General features: G+C 32.6%; 1 long non-coding RNA gene across 9 annotated transcripts; it reads left to right on the forward strand.

Moving 5' to 3' along the window:
• Positions 1–2,896: 2,896 nt before the first annotated feature.
• On the forward strand, positions 2,897–23,850 carry LOC129922005 (uncharacterized). Of its 9 annotated transcripts, none has more exons than XR_008773939.1 (9): positions 2,901–3,803; positions 3,911–4,014; positions 4,259–4,452; positions 5,153–5,276; positions 5,754–5,931; positions 19,199–19,237; positions 19,733–20,306; positions 21,333–21,455; positions 21,579–23,850. It is a non-coding gene; the product is annotated as an uncharacterized LOC129922005 (long non-coding RNA). The 9 variants fall into 9 exon arrangements; XR_008773937.1 differs by having other exon boundaries at positions 3,930–4,014; XR_008773940.1 differs by having other exon boundaries at positions 2,901–3,737; positions 3,930–4,014.
• The last annotated feature ends 507 nt before the right edge of the window (positions 23,851–24,357 follow it).

Below are 24,357 nucleotides of genomic sequence, written 5' to 3' on the forward strand. Positions count from 1 at the left end.
ATTTTAAAGATGGTGTCACTCATCCACAACCTACATTTTAAAGATGGTGTCACTTATCCATAAGCTTTGTTTAAAAGAAAGTGCCTACACATCCATAACCTTTGTATTAAAGACTGTGTCTACTTATCCATAACCTTTGTATTAAAGACTGTGTCTGCTTATCCATAATCTTCACAGTCCTTTGTATTAAAGATGGTGCCTACACATCCATAACCTTTGTATTAAAGACTGTCTACTTATCCATTACCCTCACAGTCCTTTGTATTAAAGATGGTGCCTTGTTATGCTAGAAATATAAGTTAGATCTAAAAAATTTACCAACCAATTATATTTTAAACAGGAGTGTTGCAATAAATAATTTTTAACTGTGCAGATTTTTTTTTTCTTTCATATCAAAACACAGATCTCTTCTTTGTAATATACAATGGGAACATCATAAAGATTGCTAGTACCTTTGAGAAACAGACAAGAAATGAAAACACTTTGAAAAAAAAATGGTGAATCAAGGATGCTGGCATTCTTTAAGGCAAGTAGTCATTCACAAAGCTAGAATTTAACTATTCTGACTTCAATGTTATTGTCATAAAAATGTTTTTACTAAGCAAGGGCAAGCGATGAAACCGCTGATCCAGCAAAGCAAGTGTCTTTATAAGTTTCATTCTTTTTGTTTGTTTGTTGCTTTACCTTTTGTGTTATTGCATGCAAATCGAGCATGTTTTTAATTAAAATTATTTTAAGAATAATTGTTAGATAATTAATCATTTAGCTTCATATAAATTTTATAGATCTAGTTTAAAAAAATGGTTTTAATGGTTAAGTTGAAATTTTATCTTCAAACAGACTTAAACTCAACAACTCTGCATAAATGTTTTATGTATTCATTATCATAATTAAATTTTGGAACATTTTCAGATCAATGTCTAGTTATCAGAGGATTAGAACCTTCACTTGTGAGGAACTGGTCAGAAGTTGAAACATGCTATGCCACAAAGTTGTATTTAAGGCAAGTAATCTATTCAATATAATTTAAATTTTAAATTAAATTTCATAGTTTCTTTTGGTGTATGTTTATTAAGAACAGGAAAGCTGTGGAACACTGATCTAGCAAGGCATGTATTTTTTTTTTTTATGTTTCAGTTTTATTTTATTTTTTATTATTTTTTGTGCATGCAATTTGAGAATGTTTTCAATGTTTATATAACATTTAAAGAAATTTTTTTCTGATTTTAAAGAACATTTTGTAATTACAAATATTTGCATAACAATGGTTAAACTTCTTGAAGCTTGATGTGCAAGATAGATTTAGGAGTATTATAATTTAAAGTTTAACAGCATCTTGAAATAATGAAATAAAACTTTTTTTGTTGTTAGCAGCCAAAGCTTCAACACAAGTTTCATGTCACATTAAACATGTTCAGAACAAGATTGTGTACAGCCTGTGGGTGAAGTGAAGGAGGACAGTCAACAGATCATGTGTGGTGCCCCGACAGTCCAACAAAAGAACAGGTGAGGGTGTTGTGATGGAAAGTAGTGAAGATAAGATGATCAAGTTTTTCTTTTCCAAAGACATTGCTTCAAATGCTATAATTTATGTAATTTAGACTTAAGTTTCTTTTGATGCTTGCTTAATAAAGAATAGGCAGGCAATTGGTATACATAGATATTGAGCAGCACAGTAAGTAATAGTATAGTTTTTTTGACTTTGTACTGCATGCTAATTAAACTTGTTTTTAATATTAACATAACACTTCGTATACTTTTCTGTTATCTTAGTTTTTGGTAACTAGTTTTAAATATATGCATGTTAGAGAAGCCTCATTACCTTGATGTATTATTTATTGAGATTGGTAAACTCAGGTTTAGCCTTACTAATTTGGTAATAAAGTCAGTATTTTCAAAACAAACTCTTTTTCTTTGCAGCCATAACATTCTATCAACATTCTCATATTTTATAACATTTTCAGTTCCAAATGCAGTTTACAACCGAGTGACTTAGAAATGGAACATGAATACAGATTATGAGAACTATGAACTATAAAGCACAAATAATCAGAATTGTAGCAAGCTTGTACCAAATTTTTCTTAAGGCAAGTGGTCCTTTCCAATGTTACATTTAACTACTTTTAATTCATTTCTTTTCATGTATGTTAAATAAGAACCAGTTTCTTACTACAGATCTATCAAAGCAAGTATATTTTTTCTATGTATTTGTATATTTTAATTGCATTTTTTCTTTTTGTTGTTGCTTTTTTTGCATGCTAATTTTAAAATGTTTAAATATTTTCCTATCAAAATCTCAAAATACATGTTTTCTGTTATCTCTTAGCCTTATGGTAATTAGTTTCAAATGTATACATAACAATAAAACTTATTTTCTTCACTTTAACATTTAGAGAGCTAGATCGATTGGGGATCTCATTATGAAGTTTAGTCAAAATCTCACTTAACTAAGACTTGTATTTGTGTTTATCTGCCTGTACACATTTTATTACAACTTTCAGGTTAAGATGCTGAGTATAGCTTAGTGCTCCTCAGATGTAGGTAATGAAAAGAACTACAAGTTATAGGGAACAGGAAAAAGCAGTGTAGCAAGCTTATCCAGAAGTTTTTTTAGTCAAGCCTATTTCATTCTTGTGGTTCTCTAGCCATCAAGAATTCTGGACATACTTTCCATTCATCTGTGTATTGAGTTTCAAAGGCAAGTAGTTCATTTAAATATTAAGGATTTACCTTTTTTTAACATAATGTATACTGAAGTGATAGGCAAATTATGAATATTGTAATGCTTATTTTTAAATGTTTCATTTGAATTCCATCTTTTGTGTTAGTGTTTGCATTGGTGAATGCATTATCAATGTTAACAATTCTTTTTTTTTTTTCTTTTTTTTTTTTAAGCATTTGTGCTTTTTACTAAGCTTTTTCATCATGGGTACCCTTAGATAACATTTTGAATATTCTTTGTCCTCTTGGTCTTTAGTAATTGCTTTGAAATTATTTACATAAAAACACTCATTTCTGTCATTTAGCATTTAGAGTTAGGTACATATAGTCATGATTATTGTAACAAGTTAAATACAATTATATTTTCACATTTTTCAGATTAAGATGGTGAATAGATCTTATTCAAGAAATGGAGTGCCAATACAGATTATGAAAACCATCTACAAGTAGTTAATATGAAGAGCAGGACTAGGAGACTTGAAACAAGGCAACATATGTGATACCACAACCCTGCTTTTTTTTCTGATCTACTTTCTTGTCTAATTTTTTTAAATACTTCCCCCCCCCAGCTCAGCTATTTGATATCTGGTTGAATTCAGATAACAATTGCCTCTTAATCTGTAATTGTAAAATTATTTATTTAGCTTGCACTTTTTTTTTAAATAGTTCAAGATGTTGAGTATTGATTCAACTTTTAGCTTGGGAGATAAATAGCCAAAGCTGTAAATAGACAGTCCAGGTAATTGAAACAAGAGGTAAACATCATGGGAAGTCCAATTATAAGGCAAGTATTTTTCCTTTATATCTTATTTAACATAATTAGTCAAACTATGTAATACTTATAGGCTTTACTATTGTTTCCATAGAAAAAACTTTTTTTAAAATACCATGAGATATTGTATTTAAGAGATATTCTAGCTCAGTATATGATGTTTCCATATATCATCAGCTTAACAAGCACACATTCTCTGCTGCCAACAGTACCAATTTGTCAACCAAGCAACAAATATTCCTTGGTAATCTGCTATCAGATAATAGTTTTCTCGTTGGCATTTTTATGAATTAAAGCTTTCAAGGCTTAAGTAAGACTTACTTTTTTTTTCTTTGACTGCTAATTCTAAAATAATTTATCATTGCATGTTAAAAATAATAAAGAACTTTTTATACATATTTCTCTACCATTTTTCAGTGTTTTGGTCATGTTTCAGATTTGTTTAGCATAATCCTGTACTACATATTAACAAATGTTTGGTGTGTCTAGTTCATCTCTCTCACTATGAAGATGGCTACACAGTGAGTACAAAGTTTTATTTTCATTCACAACACAAATTTTACTATTGAAAAAAAATAATAAAAGCTATTGGTATTTAGTTTGCTAAACAACCTTCTTGTTATAGTGATCAAGTTTATTTGATGCATTACTAAGCCTTGGACAATGCATCATCATAACTAATATAATGTTCAAAGGCACTTATTAGTTTAAAATTTAGGTCAATCAAATAAGATAATGTGATCTAAACTGTTTTCTGGGTACCAGCTATCAGCAATGCACCCCTATGATATACAAGTCTTCATTGCCAAGTCACTCTGCCAAACAGTGTGTATACCTTTCTTGCAGTGGTAGTACTTTACTGTACTTCAATCACTTCAGGAGTCTGGATATGTCAGCCCAAGGCCAAGGAGATCAAGTTTGTGTCCAAAGTTACTTAGGTAATTCTATGAGAACAATAGGTGAGTTGAATTCTAGTGTACCAGTCAAATATCTTTTAGCAAAATGAAAAAAAAAAAAAAAATTTATAACATATAAAAAATCTATTATATAAACACAATGTCTAGAGTTTTAGAGTACTCGTTTCAGACCATCTGATCATAGGTCAGATAGTGTTAAGCTCAACTGTTTCTATGGTCAATGGTTAACCATGGGTTGTTTGGCCAGCAAATTTTCAGATATTGCTCTAGTTTTAGGTTTATAAGATACATTTTCTTCTAAAGGGAATCAATTAGGACCAAAATGTAAACTTTTATAAAGTGGTGTACTTAATCACGCAAGAGCTGCTTCACATTGACTGTAAGAATGTTTGAATAGTGCATACATTTTCATAATAACTTACCCTCTGATTTGTAAGGTTGACAATTTATTAAATATATATTTTTGTTTTTAGAAAGTATACTGTATTATATAAAAAGAGCATGCATTGTCCTATAATTCTATACCAAAATGTAACGTTTTCTGATTACAAACAAAAATGTTATTGAAGTTTAATCATAACAGGGTGGAATTGAAACATTAACAATTCTGCCAGAATGTGGAAAATAATTATGGAGAAAAATTTATACACATGGGCAAGGGCAATTACTCTGTTTCCTTTTTTTTTTTAAATATATTATTGACATTTTTATTTCAATTTGTAAATTTGCTTCAACATTTCAGGTTTTTTTTTTAAAGACAGACACTACATGTTGCTGATCTGTGGGTTAGTGGCTCAATCATTGTGCACTGATTCTCCACTGATGCCTTGATTGCCATAAGTTTATCTACTGATCTACAGATCAAGGTAATAAATATTTTTCTACTCTATAACCCAAGAACTTCTTCTTTAGGATACATTGTTTTTACACTATGCGCCTAATTCTGTTGTATGTTTTAGGACCCTAGCAATAGTTTCTTAAACTTTCAGACAATCAGAGCTAGTTTAGAATGAAAGCACAAAACAAAAGCCAGATCTGTATAGTGTTTTTTTTTTCTGAAAATGTTTTTAAAGAAAAGTCCAGATATAGCAGCTTATAAGGCCAACTTGGGAAATTAGGTATTTTTAAAACTTGTACTTATACTAAAGATATTTGAAGTATTTTTAAACTAGCTCTGTTTTTCAAGTTTTTTATTTATTTGTTTGCATTAGATTTAAATTTTTTAAATTAATTATTTGAAAAAAATATTTAGTTGCACTATTTTATCAATACTGCATTATATGGTAATGCATTTAGATGTGATATATATCTGTTAAACAGTGAGTTTTTCTCAAATCAACTAGGGACTAAATGGTCTATTAAACATGAGGTCAAGGAAAAAGGATGAACATTTCAAGGCTGCAGGAGGAACATTAAACATCTCTCTCACTGTGAAAAGATTCTATCGATCTACAAATGGTCAACATGTTTTATCTAAAGCTCATCTGCAATTTCTTCAAATGGAGCCATAGTCAGAATAAGGTAAGAAATATTCTTATACTTCACAGCATTTATTTTTTTGTAAAGTGATGATCCTGCATTAGTTGTATGTTGTTTGTGCATGTTACTTTAAATATCCTGCATTAGTTGTATGTTGTATATGTATGCATGGTTCCTGTATTTGTTTTGTATATTATGATGTCAGTAATTACTTCACAAACACATAACAACTTCACACACAACTTGTAAGTTCACCTGTCTAGTTAAAGAAATTTGTATTGTATTTGTTTTAGTAGTGTCTAGTTATGAAAGTAAACTGAATTTTCATTTGTTAAACTTAGTGATATACCATTTTAATTTCAGTTAAAATATGTGGATGTTCCTATTAAATTTTTCAGAAAAACTGAATTGCTCTGAAATAATTCCAACTGTATAAATGTAAATATATTTCAACAAATAATGGAATTGGATTCTTTGTCATTTGGATTAATTCAATAGTAATGTATTCTAAATATGGAATTCAAACACAAAAATGAAAAGTTGTGAATCACCATCAACTTTCACTTTGCCACTTGGAGATTGGGATGATTCAAGTTACTATTGTTGGGAGTTAATGTGAAAAAAAAAATCTACTATTCCATGTGATATGATATACAATTGCATGCAAAAAATCCTAACCCTAACACATTCAATGAACAATCAGTATGAACGTTTCCACCAAAGGAAATGTTGCCGCTCATCTATTTATTTGGCTCCAGATATTCAACTGACGTACATTCGCAAAACAAATGTAAAAAAAAAAGATTTAATCCATTACATGTATATAATTGTGCAGGAACATTTGGGATTGTCATTTGTATCACACTCATCTCTCATTCATTGAGACTCTATACTTAATCTGGTGATCAAAATGTATTTGCGATTCCCAGTGAAATCATTCTTTGAGTGCTTAAAAAGGAAATTCATAAGGATGTATAACTGTGTTAGACGTCTTCATTTATATTCCGATGGAAGGTTTGTAACAATAATTAAGTCACACTCAAGGAACATAAGAACCTGTCCATCAAAGGAAATATCGCCGCTCGTGATGCAACGCACACTAATCAACATTTGTACTTGCAGACCAACTAAATAGTTGCGGAGAAAACACATTTAATTGATGACTTTACTATGTTTAGCTTAGGACTTTTCAAAAGCGAAGACTGGACTCTTTAGCCATCTTCGTGTTCATAGGAAGGATTAATGGAGGACTTTTAAAATCGAAGACTGGACTCCTTAGCCATCTTCGTGTTTATAGGAATGATTAATGGAGGAATTTTAAAAGCGAAGACTGGACTCCTTAGCCATCTTCGTGTTCATAGGAATGATTAACGTAGGAATTTTAAAAATGAAGACTGGGCTCTTTAGCCATCTTCATGTTAAAAGGATGTAGTTGAGGACTTTTTCAAAGAAGATCGGTCTCGGTGGCCATCTTTGTACTTATAGGAAAGGATATTGTATTATGTTTTAAACATGAGGATTTTTAGCTGAGGACTAGATGTATTAATAGTCATCAATTGAATTGTTGATCCAAGACAAAATAGTTGGTTATGTCTGTGTGCATTTGTAGACAACCCAGCAGTGCACATCCTTTTTCTTGTTTTGCTTTTTTCACGTGCTACAATGCCTTGGACAAAGCATCATCATAACTTGGAATGTTTAAAGGCATTATAAAAATATCATAGAAGAATGAGTTTGTGAAATAACCGGTTATTTCAGTTCAGTTGAATAATAGTTGGGACATAATTAGTTGAGTGCAAGCTTTGAGGCTGATTCAACTCACTCGACATTAGTTGAGTGCGAAGTTTGTGAGGCTGCTTCAGCCCTCAAACCGGATGCTTGTAGACCACCTTCAATAGCTTGAACACGACGTCATCAAAAATATTGTTACAGTCAGTTCATCAAAATGAAGTTGTCGGTCGACAAGCTCAAAACAGGAGTCAGCCGAAAATGCAAGCCTGAAACTTTTTATTGGGCTCCAGCTATTCAACTGATGCACGTTTGCAAAACAAATGTTAAAAAAAAAAGGATGAAAATAGAAGCCATCAGATGTATATGATTGTGCAGGAACAGTTGGGATTTGTGTCGTTTGTATCACGCTCATCTCTCATCCACTGAGACATTGTGAAGCGATGTAACCAGTGATGTTTCGAAACATCTCTATTTAATTGTGATGAGGATATCTACAAACGTTTGTGTACAAATATGTGATAATTCGCAGATTTTTCATCTCTGCACTTAATGTGGTGATCAAAATGTATTTGCGATTCCCAGTGAAATCATTCTTTGAGTGCTTAAAAAAGAAATTCATAAGGATGTATAACTGTGTTAGACGTCTTCATTTATATTCCGATGGAAGGTTTGTAACAATAATTAAGTCACACTCAAGGAACATAAGAACCTGTCCATCAAAGGAAATATCGCCGCTCGTGATGCAACGCACACTAATCAACATTTGTACTTGCAGACCAACTAAATAGTTGCGGAGAAAACACATTTAATTGATGACTTTACTATGTTTAGCTTAGGACTTTTCAAAAGCGAAGACTGGACTCTTTAGCCATCTTCGTGTTCATAGGAAGGATTAATGGAGGACTTTTAAAATCGAAGACTGGACTCCTTAGCCATCTTCGTGTTTATAGGAATGATTAATGGAGGAATTTTAAAAGCGAAGACTGGACTCCTTAGCCATCTTCGTGTTCATAGGAATGATTAACGTAGGAATTTTAAAAGTGAAGACTGGGCTCTTTAGCCATCTTCATGTTAAAAGGATGTAGTTGAGGACTTTTTCAAAGAAGATCGGTCTCGGTGGCCATCTTTGTACTTATAGGAAAGGATATTGTATTATGTTTTAAACATGAGGATTTTTAGCTGAGGACTAGATGTATTAATAGTCATCAATTGAATTGTTGATCCAAGACAAAATAGTTGGTTATGTCTGTGTGCATTTGTAGACAACCCAGCAGTGCACATCCTTTTTCTTGTTTTGCTTTTTTCACGTGCTACAATGCCTTGGACAAAGCATCATCATAACTTGGAATGTTTAAAGGCATTATAAAAATATCATAGAAGAATGAGTTTGTGAAATAACCGGTTATTTCAGTTCAGTTGAATAATAGTTGGGACATAATTAGTTGAGTGCAAGCTTTGAGGCTGATTCAACTCACTCGACATTAGTTGAGTGCGAAGTTTGTGAGGCTGCTTCAGCCCTCAAACCGGATGCTTGTAGACCACCTTCAATAGCTTGAACACGACGTCATCAAAAATATTGTTACAGTCAGTTCATCAAAATGAAGTTGTCGGTCGACAAGCTCAAAACAGGAGTCAGCCGAAAATGCAAGCCTGAAACTTTTTATTGGGCTCCAGCTATTCAACTGATGCACGTTTGCAAAACAAATGTTAAAAAAAAAAGGATGAAAATAGAAGCCATCAGATGTATATGATTGTGCAGGAACAGTTGGGATTTGTGTCGTTTGTATCACGCTCATCTCTCATCCACTGAGACATTGTGAAGCGATGTAACCAGTGATGTTTCGAAACATCTCTATTTAATTGTGATGAGGATATCTACAAACGTTTGTGTACAAATATGTGATAATTCGCAGATTTTTCATCTCTGCACTTAATGTGGTGATCAAAATGTATTTGCGATTCCCAGTGAAATCATTCTTTGAGTGCTTAAAAAAGAAATTCATAAGGATGTATAACTGTGTTAGACGTCTTCATTTATATTCCGATGGAAGGTTTGTAACAATAATTAAGTCACACTCAAGGAACATAAGAACCTGTCCATCAAAGGAAATATCGCCGCTCGTGATGCAACGCACACTAATCAACATTTGTACTTGCAGACCAACTAAATAGTTGCGGAGAAAACACATTTAATTGATGACTTTACTATGTTTAGCTTAGGACTTTTCAAAAGCGAAGACTGGACTCTTTAGCCATCTTCGTGTTCATAGGAAGGATTAATGGAGGACTTTTAAAATCGAAGACTGGACTCCTTAGCCATCTTCGTGTTTATAGGAATGATTAATGGAGGAATTTTAAAAGCGAAGACTGGACTCCTTAGCCATCTTCGTGTTCATAGGAATGATTAACGTAGGAATTTTAAAAGTGAAGACTGGGCTCTTTAGCCATCTTCATGTTAAAAGGATGTAGTTGAGGACTTTTTCAAAGAAGATCGGTCTCGGTGGCCATCTTTGTACTTATAGGAAAGGATATTGTATTATGTTTTAAACATGAGGATTTTTAGCTGAGGACTAGATGTATTAATAGTCATCAATTGAATTGTTGATCCAAGACAAAATAGTTGGTTATGTCTGTGTGCATTTGTAGACAACCCAGCAGTGCACATCCTTTTTCTTGTTTTGCTTTTTTCACGTGCTACAATGCCTTGGACAAAGCATCATCATAACTTGGAATGTTTAAAGGCATTATAAAAATATCATAGAAGAATGAGTTTGTGAAATAACCGGTTATTTCAGTTCAGTTGAATAATAGTTGGGACATAATTAGTTGAGTGCAAGCTTTGAGGCTGATTCAACTCACTCGACATTAGTTGAGTGCGAAGTTTGTGAGGCTGCTTCAGCCCTCAAACCGGATGCTTGTAGACCACCTTCAATAGCTTGAACACGACGTCATCAAAAATATTGTTACAGTCAGTTCATCAAAATGAAGTTGTCGGTCGACAAGCTCAAAACAGGAGTCAGCCGAAAATGCAAGCCTGAAACTTTTTATTGGGCTCCAGCTATTCAACTGATGCACGTTTGCAAAACAAATGTTAAAAAAAAAAGGATGAAAATAGAAGCCATCAGATGTATATGATTGTGCAGGAACAGTTGGGATTTGTGTCGTTTGTATCACGCTCATCTCTCATCCACTGAGACATTGTGAAGCGATGTAACCAGTGATGTTTCGAAACATCTCTATTTAATTGTGATGAGGATATCTACAAACGTTTGTGTACAAATATGTGATAATTCGCAGATTTTTCATCTCTGCACTTAATGTGGTGATCAAAATGTATTTGCGATTCCCAGTGAAATCATTCTTTGAGTGCTTAAAAAAGAAATTCATAAGGATGTATAACTGTGTTAGACGTCTTCATTTATATTCCGATGGAAGGTTTGTAACAATAATTAAGTCACACTCAAGGAACATAAGAACCTGTCCATCAAAGGAAATATCGCCGCTCGTGATGCAACGCACACTAATCAACATTTGTACTTGCAGACCAACTAAATAGTTGCGGAGAAAACACATTTAATTGATGACTTTACTATGTTTAGCTTAGGACTTTTCAAAAGCGAAGACTGGACTCTTTAGCCATCTTCGTGTTCATAGGAAGGATTAATGGAGGACTTTTAAAATCGAAGACTGGACTCCTTAGCCATCTTCGTGTTTATAGGAATGATTAATGGAGGAATTTTAAAAGCGAAGACTGGACTCCTTAGCCATCTTCGTGTTCATAGGAATGATTAACGTAGGAATTTTAAAAATGAAGACTGGGCTCTTTAGCCATCTTCATGTTAAAAGGATGTAGTTGAGGACTTTTTCAAAGAAGATCGGTCTCGGTGGCCATCTTTGTACTTATAGGAAAGGATATTGTATTATGTTTTAAACATGAGGATTTTTAGCTGAGGACTAGATGTATTAATAGTCATCAATTGAATTGTTGATCCAAGACAAAATAGTTGGTTATGTCTGTGTGCATTTGTAGACAACCCAGCAGTGCACATCCTTTTTCTTGTTTTGCTTTTTTCACGTGCTACAATGCCTTGGACAAAGCATCATCATAACTTGGAATGTTTAAAGGCATTATAAAAATATAGAAGAATGAGTTTGTGAAATAACCGGTTATTTCAGTTCAGTTGAATAATAGTTGGGACATAATTAGTTGAGTGCAAGCTTTGAGGCTGATTCAACTCACTCGACATTAGTTGAGTGCGAAGTTTGTGAGGCTGCTTCAGCCCTCAAACCGGATGCTTGTAGACCACCTTCAATAGCTTGAACACGACGTCATCAAAAATATTGTTACAGTCAGTTCATCAAAATGAAGTTGTCGGTCGACAAGCTCAAAACAGGAGTCAGCCGAAAATGCAAGCCTGAAACTTTTTATTGGGCTCCAGCTATTCAACTGATGCACGTTTGCAAAACAAATGTTAAAAAAAAAGGATGAAAATAGAAGCCATCAGATGTATATGATTGTGCAGGAACAGTTGGGATTTGTGTCGTTTGTATCACGCTCATCTCTCATCCACTGAGACATTGTGAAGCGATGTAACCAGTGATGTTTCGAAACATCTCTATTTAATTGTGATGAGGATATCTACAAACGTTTGTGTACAAATGTGTGATAATTCGCAGATTTTTCATCTCTGCACTTAATGTGGTGATCAAAATGTATTTGCAATTCCCAGTGAAATCATTCTTTGAGTGCTTAAAAAAGAAATTCATAAGGATGTATAACTGTGTTAGACGTCTTCATTTATATTGCGATGGAAGGTTTGTAACAATAATTAAGTCACACTCAAGGAACATATGAACGTGTCCATCAAAGGAAATATCGCCGCTCGTGATGCAACGCACACTAATCAACATTTGCACTTGCAATTAAGTAGTTGTGGAGAAACACATTTAATTGATAAATTTACTGTCATTAGCTTAGGACTTTTCCTTTGTGGGTGGTGAGTCCTTAATGTTTGGCTGCACACTTGGTAGGTTTTTCCTATCTGAGCTTGAGTTATTGCCATAAATGAGATAATTGAAATTAATATGTTTTAGTTTTTTTGTTACTATAAATAACTGACATTTTTCTGGATGTAAAGACATGCTCCAATGTGATTCCCTTTTTTGTAATTCATCTAATTTTCTTTGTAAAATTTCTGTATCTTGAGTTGTTTTTATTGTTTTATATATTATTCAATTGTCTGGAAACAATCTGACTTTTGTTCCTGAACTTATTCAATTTGGTAAATTATTTATGTACATTAAAAATAGTACTAAACCTAAGACTGAACCACATTTCCATCGACATGAATATTGATCATATAATTGACTTTTTTTTTTTTTATAATTATAAAGTTCCATTTCATATTTTTTTTTTTATAATTATAAAGTTCCATTTCAGATCTTTAAATTTTTCCAGTAATCCAACCACACAAAAACTTAATCTTCTATCAGCCTTCTCATGTTGCAGTGTTAACTTTTTATGTTCCTTTGTCTTCTTCATTGCTTATCTGAATTAGCTCTTGCTACTTTAGAAGTAAAATAACTGTTTTCTCTTACTTTATTTACAAATTCAAATTCATTCTTTAATAACATATAGCCTCCAATTAACTTTTAAAAAAATATTGTTAAAGGACTCTTTGGATTGCATCCAATTATCAATTCAAATGGAGAGTAGCCAGGAGTAGTTCTATCATCAATTCAGTAGTTATTATTGCCTTTGTAAGTGACCTCTAGCGTTCTCACCCTGAAGCCGCATGCAACCATGTGCTCTCTTCTGTGTCTTATAAATAGAGAGACTTCTTTTGGTCTGACAGTTATGCTGGGCAGGGCATGTATTCCATATGGGTGATGAACGTATGCCAAAAGCAGTCTTTTTTGGTGAGGTGAAAGATGAACATGGTAACAGTGAATATTTCCAATAATCAGGGGACAAACATTTTTCATCACCATAGCTGTGATTCTTTCTGTTATCCATGGGCAGTCAATAAATGCTGTTGGACATGATATCTTGTTGTTTTGCCAGCATAATTTTCTTACTGTTACCCATCATATTTTCTTAGTTTTACCTGTCATATTTTCTTAGTTTTACCTGTCATATTTCCTTAGTTTTACATGTCATATTATCTTAGTTATACCTGTTATATTTTCTTAGTTATACCTGTCATAGTATCTTGTTTTAACATGTTTATCATTAGTGACTGTGGTATATTTCACTAGTACACCATTAACATATGCTGGAAAAAATTCCAGTTTTACTTCAATATTATATACTGTAGGTTGGAACTTCATTTGTATTAGCATTATTACTTTGTTACCTATTCTGATTTCCAATTCCTTATCTATTTCTTGGTACATTATATTTTTGGAGAATTAGATTCTTGTCTTTAATGTTGATAATAAATTTCTCTTTGGTGATCTAGATTCCAATAATATTGCTTTTAACAGGATGCATTTCTTTCTTTGTTCTCTCTATTAATGAGTTAATAACACTCAAGAAAAGTCTTGCCACTTAGTTTACATATGAATATATTAGAACAAGTATCTTCATTGTAATTGCAAGTTTTACAGATAGTCTGAAAATAACTTCAGTATTTCATCAGTTTCTTTAAGGTCCCTCATTTTTTGCCTATAAATATTCTCTTTATGCTCACGCTTGGTAGTTTCTGTTTTGTCTCCCTTGTTTTGAATTGCAGCTTTTATTTTTCAGTTTTGTTATTTTTTTTTAATTTCTGATTCTTTGTCTGGTTTTGCTTCCTTTTAATTTCTTTCAGCATCTAGTTGCATTTCTCTCTTCTCTTTGTGCTTTGTAAATATTCTCTATATGTTCATGCTTGGTAGTTTCTGTTTTTCTCCCTTGTTTGGAATTGCAGCTTTTATTTTTCAGTTGTTTTTTTTTTTTAATTTCTGATTCTTTGTCTGGTTTTGCTTCCTTTTAATTTCTTTCAGCATCTAGTTGCATTTCTCTCTTCTCTTTGTGCTCTCGCCAACTCTTTAAAATATCAACTTGATTTTCTTTCCTTTCCATTTATGTCAAAACATCTTTCTTTTCTTCATCTTTAAGACCAAACAATTCAGCAACTTTCTTTAGTTCAGTATATCCATCCATGTATCTATTAATACTTATCAAATGTACCAATGCATTCTGTACTTTTTTTATAGATAATAATGATATCTAATATCTTTTATAGTTTACAATCACTGACAATATTATCAAGCCAATACTATTGTGATTAACATAACACACTAAATTGTCAACAATCTAATAATCAATGTCATAATCAATTATTATGTCTTTACAATATATTATTTTGTCATATAGAAAGAGAAAACAAAATTAATAAAATATTATAATGTAAAAAAAAAATGTAACAAAGGTTATACCAAAATGTTACAATTATATAAATGATGATATGATGACTCAGTGCACTGAAAACTTTGATTAAATTGAGGAGGATTCGAGCAACACATTTACCTCACTCTCTTACCCTAAAGCACATCCTGTTCCAAAAGCATGATTTGGTCTATATATAAAAACAAACAAGCACAGCAGGAAAAAGACAGAAAATTTTCAAGAAATACTACATATACTTACAAATATAAATAAAAATGACTTAAAGACCCCAAGAAATTGTGCACAATATTAATACAATGTAAACATTAAAATAAACAATAGTCTAAACACAAAAATCTACAGTGTTAAATCTGCGACCTCTAAAACCTTATGTTCTGATCATATATATATATATTTTTTTTACACATTGAAAAAAGACAAAATTTAACAAGGACACAATATCAGTGATACCAAATTTTGACAAGAACAATACTGTCAACAGCTTTCTAAATATAGAACATAAAAATTAAAAATGAAAATCAAAATTATCAGTAATATATTTCAATACTGATTATCTTCCTGTAATGTCATTGAATACTAGCACTGATAGAGCTCATCACTTTGAAGAGTGCTTCTTAATCTTTTCACTGTCCAACTTCAATAGAATGTATATATAAATATATATACTGTTACTTGAGTTATATAATATATATCAGCACAAAATTACTGCCTGTGTCCAAATTTACAATTACTGTCCAACTTCAATACAATATATATACTTGTACTGCACAAAATTACTATTATTTGATGAGATATATAATATACACAAATGTACTGTCTGCCTGTGTCAAAATTTACAATTACAGTTCAACTTCAATGCAATATATATACTTGTACTGCACAAAATTACTGACTATTACTTGATGAGATATATAATATACATTGGCATAAAAATATTGTCTGCCTGTGTCAAAATTTACAATCACTGTCCAACTTAATATACTATTTACTAATTAATTGTTGGTGCAACTGAAGTGTCTGGTCAATTTTTGGGGCACCTTTTTCATTTTTCAACTGTCTAGGAGTGTTTACATACTATTTACTAATGAGATATATAATATACACAAATGTAGTGTCTGCCTGGGTTAAATTTTACAATTACAGTTCAACTTCAATGCAATATATACACTTGTACTGCACAAAATTACTGACTATTACTTGATGAGATATATAATATACATTGGCATAAAAATATTGTCTGCCTGTGTCAAAATTTACAATCACTGTCCAACTTCAATATACTATTTACTAATTAATTGTTGGTGCACCTGAAGTGTCTGGTTGCACTTTTTCATCCTTCAACTGTCTACAAGTGTTTACATACTATTTACTAATGAGATATATAATATACACAAATGTACTGTCTGCCTGTGTCAAAATTTACAATTGCAGTTCAACTTCAATGCAATATATATACTTGTACTGCACATAATTACTGACTATTACTTGATGAGATATTTAATATACATTGGCATAAAAATATTGTCTGCCTGTGTCAAAATTTACAATCACTGTCCAACCTCAATATACTATTTACTAATTAATTGTTGGTGCACCTGAAGTGTCTGGTTGATTTTTTGGGGCACTTTTTCATCCTTCAACTGTCTACGAGTGTTTACATACTATTTACTAATGAGATATATAATATACACAAATGTACTGTCTGCCTGTGTCAAAATTTACAATTACAGTTCAACTTCAATGCAATATATATACTTGTACTGCACAAAATTACTGACTATTACTTGATGAGATATATAATATACATTGGCATAAAATTATTGACTTCATCTGTCTAGGAGTGTTTACATACTATTTACTAATGAGATATATAATATACACAAATGTACTGTCTGCCTGGGTTAAATTTTGCAATTACAGTTCAACTTCAATGCAATATATATACTTGTACTGCACAAAATTACTGACTATTACTTGATGAGATATATAATATACATTGGCATAAAAAAATTTTCTGCCTGTGTCAAAATTTACAATCACTGTCCAACTTCAATATACTATTTACTAATTAATTGTTGGTGCACCTGAAGTGTCTGGTCAATTTTTGGGGCACCTTTTTCATTCTTCAACTGTCTAGGAGTGTTTACATACTATTTACTAATGAGATATATAATATACACAAATGTACTGTCTGCCTGGGTTAAATTTTACAATTACAGTTCAACTTCAATGCAATATATATACTTGTACTGCACAAAATTACTGACTATTACTTGATGAGATATATAATATACATTGGCATAAAATTATTGACTTCATCTGTCTACGAGTGTTTACATACTATTTACTAATGAGATATATAATAAACACAAATGTACTGTCTGCCTGGGTTAAATTTTACAATTACAGTTCAACTTCAATGCAATATATATACTTGTACTGCACAAAATTACTGACTATTACTTGATGAGATATATAATATACATTGGCATAAAAATATTGTCTGCCTGTGTCAAAATTTACAATCACTGTCCAACTTCAATATACTATTTACTACTTAATTGTTGGTGCAACTGAAGTGTTTGGTCAATTTTTATGGCACCTTTTTCATCCTTCAACTGTCTACCAGTGTTTGATTTGTGATAGGGTAAAGCAATTGTGAATATGTAATATTTAAAATAGATTTTTATTAATTTATGTAAATGTTTACTATTTTCACCATCTGAGCTGTGAATGAATCTTGTTTTTAATGACCCAACTGTATAAAACTTAGCTCTTGAGCTATGAAGGGGGAATAACCCTTGAGGGATTATGGGCATGACATAGCCTTAATTGTGCTGATGTGCCAAAAAAACAAAATATCAATACCTTCCAACTGTTGGGCACCTATATGGTCATCAATTGTTGGAATACTTCATCCCTCATACCAACTGTTGGGCACCTCAAGTATGTCCTGTCAGTTATTGGGGCACCACAAGTGTCCTAACAACTGTTTGGGCACCTCAAATATCCTTTTAACTCTAGAGGCACCTTAGGTATTGTATCTATTGTTGAAGCACTTCAAATGTCCTATCATTTGTTGGGACATCTCATTTATCCTAACAACTGTTGGGCACTTCAATATTCTTATTTTTGGGCACTCCAAGTGTTCTATCAATTGTTTGGGCATTCCAAATGTCCTATCAATTGTTAGGCACCTCATCGATCATACCAACTGTTGTCCACCTCAAGTCTGTCCAATCAGCTGTTGGGGCACCACAAGTTTTTCAACACCTTTTTAGGCACCTCAAATGTCCTTATAACTGTTGGGGCACCTTAATATCCTATCAATTGGTAGGGCACCTCAAGCATCCTATCAATTGGTAGAGCACCTCTAGTGTCCTATCAATTTGTAGGGCACCTCTTGTCCTATTGTTTGGTAGGGCACCTTTTTAGGCACCTCAAATGTCCTTATAACTGTTGGGGCACCTCAATATCCTATCATTTGGTAAGGCACCTCTTCTTTCCTACCAACTGTTAGGTCACCACAAGACTCCTATTAACTGTTGGGGTACCTAAAGTATCCTATCATGGGGCATCTCATTCATCCTAACAACTCTTATTGTTGGGGCACTCTGTCCTATCAATTGTTGGGCACCTCATCCATCATACCAACTGTTGTTCACCTCATGTGTGTCCTATCAGTTGTTGGGGCACCACAAGTGTCCTAACTACTGCTTGTCTTTTAACTTATGTGGCACCTCAAGTGTCCTATTAACTGTTGGGGCACATCAAGTATTCATTCAACTCTCTCTCTCTCTTTATATTAAACTATATTATATTATCTTAGTTTTGATTACCGTTATAAATAAATAAATAAATATATATGATTATGGTTATTATATATTATACATAATCTGCAGTGTTTTTACAAATGTATAGTCCTGTTTATTACTCCCAGAAACACTTTTTTTTTCAGTGTCATTAGCAACATATGAATTTATATATTTAAAATGTTTAATCACACTTCTTTTTACTGAAGTTTAATTTTTTGTTAACAGATATCAAGCTACAAAATTAAATTCCAATTTTTTAGGTTCTCGCCTATATCTGGAATTTATATCTATGTATTAAGTTTTGTTACCTTGAACTCTCAAGTTTTTGTTACACAACTTTATATTTCAGATTCTTTTTGTTCTTCCTTAGGTTCAAATGTATCAGTTGTTTTTGTTGACAGATATCAAGGTACAGAAATAAGAATCTAATTTAGAGTTTTTTAAAGCTTGATTAGTCATAATATTTGCACTATTATTTCCAATATGTGCCAGAGTGTCTGCTAAATGTAACTAGTATGATTAAAAACATGGTCATTGCAAAGTCTAACATATGGACAAATAGGATGCTTGTGGCTTGATTCAGTGAAAGAATGTTGGACAAGCAGAAGTGTTATGGAGTGTGTGTGTGTGTGTTTTTATGGTGACTGTGGAAAGAGGTTAGCGATTGAATGTGAATGATGCAAAAGTGGCATTGTCGTCACTTGGTCTTAGGGGAGATGACTCCAGAATGTAAGACTGAAAGGTTGTGTTATTGTAGTGAGTTAGATTGTAAGAAATTTTATTACTTAAGTCTCTACTACATTTATTTCATGTGATCACAAGTATTATAAATGTTATATTTAGTTTCGTTCACTAGGAAGTTGTTCAAGTTCTTATTAGCTAAGATATATTATGCCTTCAACAGTTTAGTTGCCTACCAGCAGTTTGGTGCTACAAGTCAACAACAGTCAGACTAAATTAAATAAAGCCATGTCTATTTCTACATGATTTTGTTGCTACTAACCTGGTGTTACTAACAACTAACTTGAAAAGGGAGAGGGGAATTATCATCTTATTCATGCTCTAACTCTTCAAATTCTATAGAATTGCAGAGAACTGACATGAAATAAAACATTAACAAAATGTGTATTATAATTGTCATTTTTCCTCTACTTAGCATTTTTTTGTCTCCTAGATTTTCATAATATTTTGTTGAAGTCATTTCAGTTCTCAATTATTTTGTGCACTAAGTTACAAGAAAAAATTCAAGCAAAAGAGGTCACTACACTAAGACTTTGTCTTCTCATAAGAATGGATGGCTGCCTGGTCATTTGATATGTGTGCTGGACTGTGTGTGGTCATCTTGATGCTCATATCTTGCCTGATGACATTTATTCTGCTGGACATTTGGTCAAGGAAGTAGATTCTCTTCAGCTCTCAAGAAACATTCAAAACATGTCAAACATTTGACAAGAATATCAAACAAGTGCAGTGTACATGTAAGTAATGTTGAAACATTATCTGATCTCATTTATGCATTCTTGAGGACTATCTGCAGCCACTAAACCAGTTACATCAGATCTGGATAAAGTGGTCGCCTCCTCTTCATTAAGGCTAGAACAGAAAGATTTTATTATTCTTTTACTCTACTTTCTGTCAGTGTGTTTCATAGTCTTTTGTCACATCACTGAGAAACTTAGTTCATTAAGCACTGGCTGTATAAGACTGTGTGTTTATATGTTTTGTGTGTGAATGTTGTTCCTGTTTGCATCTATATTGTCATTGTTATAGTGGTAATCCTAAGGATAATTGTAATCAAACTGAATTTTCATTTGTTTGGATCTTATCTCGTGGGAATTTTAAACTTGATAATTTGCTCTTTGCTTACATTTTGATTTTTAAGTACATTCTAAAAGAAATACAATACATAAGGATAGAAAAAGGAGAGCAAACAATATAGAGATTGGCTGAAGCAATATAAAGAAAGTGAGATCAAATAAAAGAATATATAAAAAGAATAAACCTAGAGAATTTGAAACAATCTAGACAGTCTCTGTAGCTATTTGGAAAGATTGCTATTGCCAACTAAACAAAACAAATTAGTTTGGACTACAAGCAAAAGAACTTAAACAGTTGTGATTTTATTTTCTAGAAAAGCACAAACTTTATAGCAGAATTTTCACTCTAAATATTAAAGCTTTCTGTATTCTGTACATTAGATACACTAAATAGCTAGTTATTTATAGTTTTTTGGCATAATTGAAAATCTTCAATAAATTCCTTAGAATTTAAAGGCTTAATAAAACTTAAAATTTTTTTTCACTTAATTTGGGTAGTTATTCGTTGCTGCTGTAGTAGGTGTCTTGAGTGTATTTTTTTTCTTTAAAGTTTATTCATAAAATACTAAGTTAAAACATAAAGTCAAAGCTGCATCATCAGAATAGTTTTATTGAACATGAAAAGAAAAGCAATAGAATTAATTTTTTTCCCCTTTCAAGGCAAAAGTTTTTCTTATTCTTATTTAGACCAACATGATGAAGATGTAGACCAACATGATGAAGATGTAGGCCAACATGATGAAGATGTAGACTGACATGAAGATGAAATGTAAACCAAAATATTGATCAAGAGATGTATGGAATAAAAAGGTAAGCAAAGCTATGTATATCAATTAATATTTTTTTTATACTAAACCCCTAAGTAAAGCTTTGCCAAGTTTTGTGTTTCACTGACTATGAAAATGTTTTGATCAATTTTTGTTCTCTTTACAGTGAACATCTTGAGAGGGAAAACAATTCCTAGAGGCAAAGACACAGACACAGTAGATACATAAGAGATTGTTTCCTTTTCTACCATCATTTAGAGCCTTTTTTGTGAGGGAACCTGCATCTGAAAGAACTGAACATTTCCCTAATGCTACTTCAAATTCAGATCTCCTCCCAACCTCAGGCTGAGTACCTGTGGTCACCTACTTTATGTTACATTACCATAGCACTACAGACAGTGGAAAACAAATTATATGAAGGAATGCAACCACCATCAGATATTGTTGTCTTTACAGACTCCCAATCTACTCTTCAAGAACTTAACAGCAGCACCTCAAACAGCACAAGAGAGTTGACAACACTCATTGTGATAATCCATCAGATGATATCAAAATTAAATATCAATATCACACTACAGTGGATCCCTGGACACATTGTCATCATGGGAAATGAAAAGGCAGATAAGCTATCAAAGGCAGGTTCATCTATGGAACAACCAGATAGACCTGTTAACTACCTCACCCTAAGGTCAATGTTAGTCAACAATCACAAAGAGGAGTGGCTCAACCAATGGGCATCAGGAAACACAGGCAGAGTTATGTACAAAGAAATGACTACACCTAACAAACTGGACAGTATTAACTTCCTCCCCTGCAAAGAACAATCTACAATTTTCCAACTAAGAACAGGACACACTCCACTATTAAATTACCACCTGAACAAAATAAACTCCACACAACTCCTCCTTTGCAGACACTGCGCCCACCCCTTTGAAACCGTAAACCATATCCTCTTTGAATGCTCCTCCCTAATCCACCTTAGGCAGACCCTACTTCCACTACAGCCCAACATAACCAACACCCTGTACGGCAGTGCTGAACAACTGAAGAAAACAGCACACTTTTTTTCCTTGGCACAGTCTGCAAAAGAGCTTACAGCTCAGCAGCAATAAAGCTGGCTAGAAGAAGAAGAAGAAAAAGAGGTTACATTACAAGAAGTGGTCACAAAGTCAGAAAACCTAACAGATGACAATGAGTAGAACAATCATTTCTGATACAGGTACAAGTACTCAAGTGATGTACTTTGTAAGAACTAATTAGGTGGAATCACCATAATTGATTTCTATCTTGTTCTATATATAGGTATATCTTGACAATCAGTCCAGTCATTGTTCATTCGTTTTTAATATTCCTTTTGTTCCCTCAATCATCTTGTTGTTTCAGTTAATGTTTTTATCTTTTTTGTTTTTGGAGGAGGGAGGGGCTGTGGTATATTATTATTATTATTGAAGTCACAACACCAAAGCCTTGCTACATTATGCTTTTAATTCATCATCTCCCCTTCTTTTGTGTGCTATCATATTAATGTTCATTAGTGTCACATCCATGCACAATTTGTTCTATGCTTTTTATAGTGTAAATAGTGACTTGACATTATTTAGATCAATTATAATATGTTATATTATATTTAAAATAAAACTGTTAGCATTTTCTATGATGTTATTAATATGAATGTGTTTGTGTGTTGCTATGAATGCATTTTAAGTTTTAGTCTGAAATCATAAATAAGAAATTGTTTCATAAACAAAGATTATATTAATATTTAATATTGTCAGACTTCACTATAGCATTGAGTTCATCCCCATAATCTATTTAAAACTTTCAAATACTAATTCACTTTGTCTTATCTAATGGTGATCATGGGGGTATCCACTATCCATAGTCTCTGGTATGAACACTCACTGTCCTGGTTAGGGCTAGGATGTAATCTCTATTTGTGATGGAACACATGTAAAACCAAGAAAACAAACAGTAGACCTAGACTTTATTAACAGTCATGCAAGCATTTTTTTTATAATTGTGAACTGACGCTCTAGAGCTATTTTTATTTTTGCTACTTTTGTAGACTAGTGCTAAGCTGTATGCTTATACTTCCGCCTATTATTATATGGGTTAGGGCGATGCTGTTTCCTGTACTGTTGACCAGAGTGTGTCAGTTTTAATTATTCTGTACTTGGAACTGCCTTTAAGTTTCAGAATTTGTTGTTTTTTTTCTATATGTAAAGCTACTTTATATATATAGTTATATATTATGGTACATTATTTTTCTAATTGAAACAAGTCAAAATAATTGGCAGTTTTTTTTTTTTAAAGTTTGTTTAAAAATGATGGCCACTTCTAATGTTTATGTACTAGATCTTTTCCTAATTTTTTTTTTTTTATCTGCAGTGTTTTGTAACTGCTGCTTTGCTCATTTGAATTAAAGTATCATTTTGTTATTTCTTCTCTTTCTTGATTTCTTTGGTCACAGACTGAGGTGCACAGATACAACCCACCCAGTTGACCTTCTGGCAACTGTAACTTCTTGTTAGTGCAGGCTAGACATGACCTGGGGGCCCTGCCATGCTAACATAATACTAATATTCTCTTGAATCATTCCAGACAGCATTGAGACCACCCCTGTCCCTAACAATACATAATTATCTTGCTTTAGTTGTAGAATGAAAGTTGAGCAAACAGTGAAAAGCTTCTATATAATTCACTTGGAGGTGAGGTGACTGAGCGGTGAAATACTTGGCTTTCAAACATGGGTCCAGGGTTTGAGGGCTGGGATTTTTAATTTTAGGACTATTAGGCACCTTTGAGTACACCTGGTTCTAATGGGTTCCTGGCATTTGTTAGGGAAAGGTAAAGACAGTTGGTCATAGTGCCGACCATGGGACGCAAAAACAGATGACCTTTATATCATCTGCCCTACAGATTGCAAAGTCTGCAGCTAAAACCAA

This window comes from Biomphalaria glabrata, chromosome 12 (genome assembly GCF_947242115.1).
Source record: "Biomphalaria glabrata chromosome 12, xgBioGlab47.1, whole genome shotgun sequence".
Lineage (NCBI taxonomy): Eukaryota > Metazoa > Mollusca > Gastropoda > Planorbidae > Biomphalaria > Biomphalaria glabrata.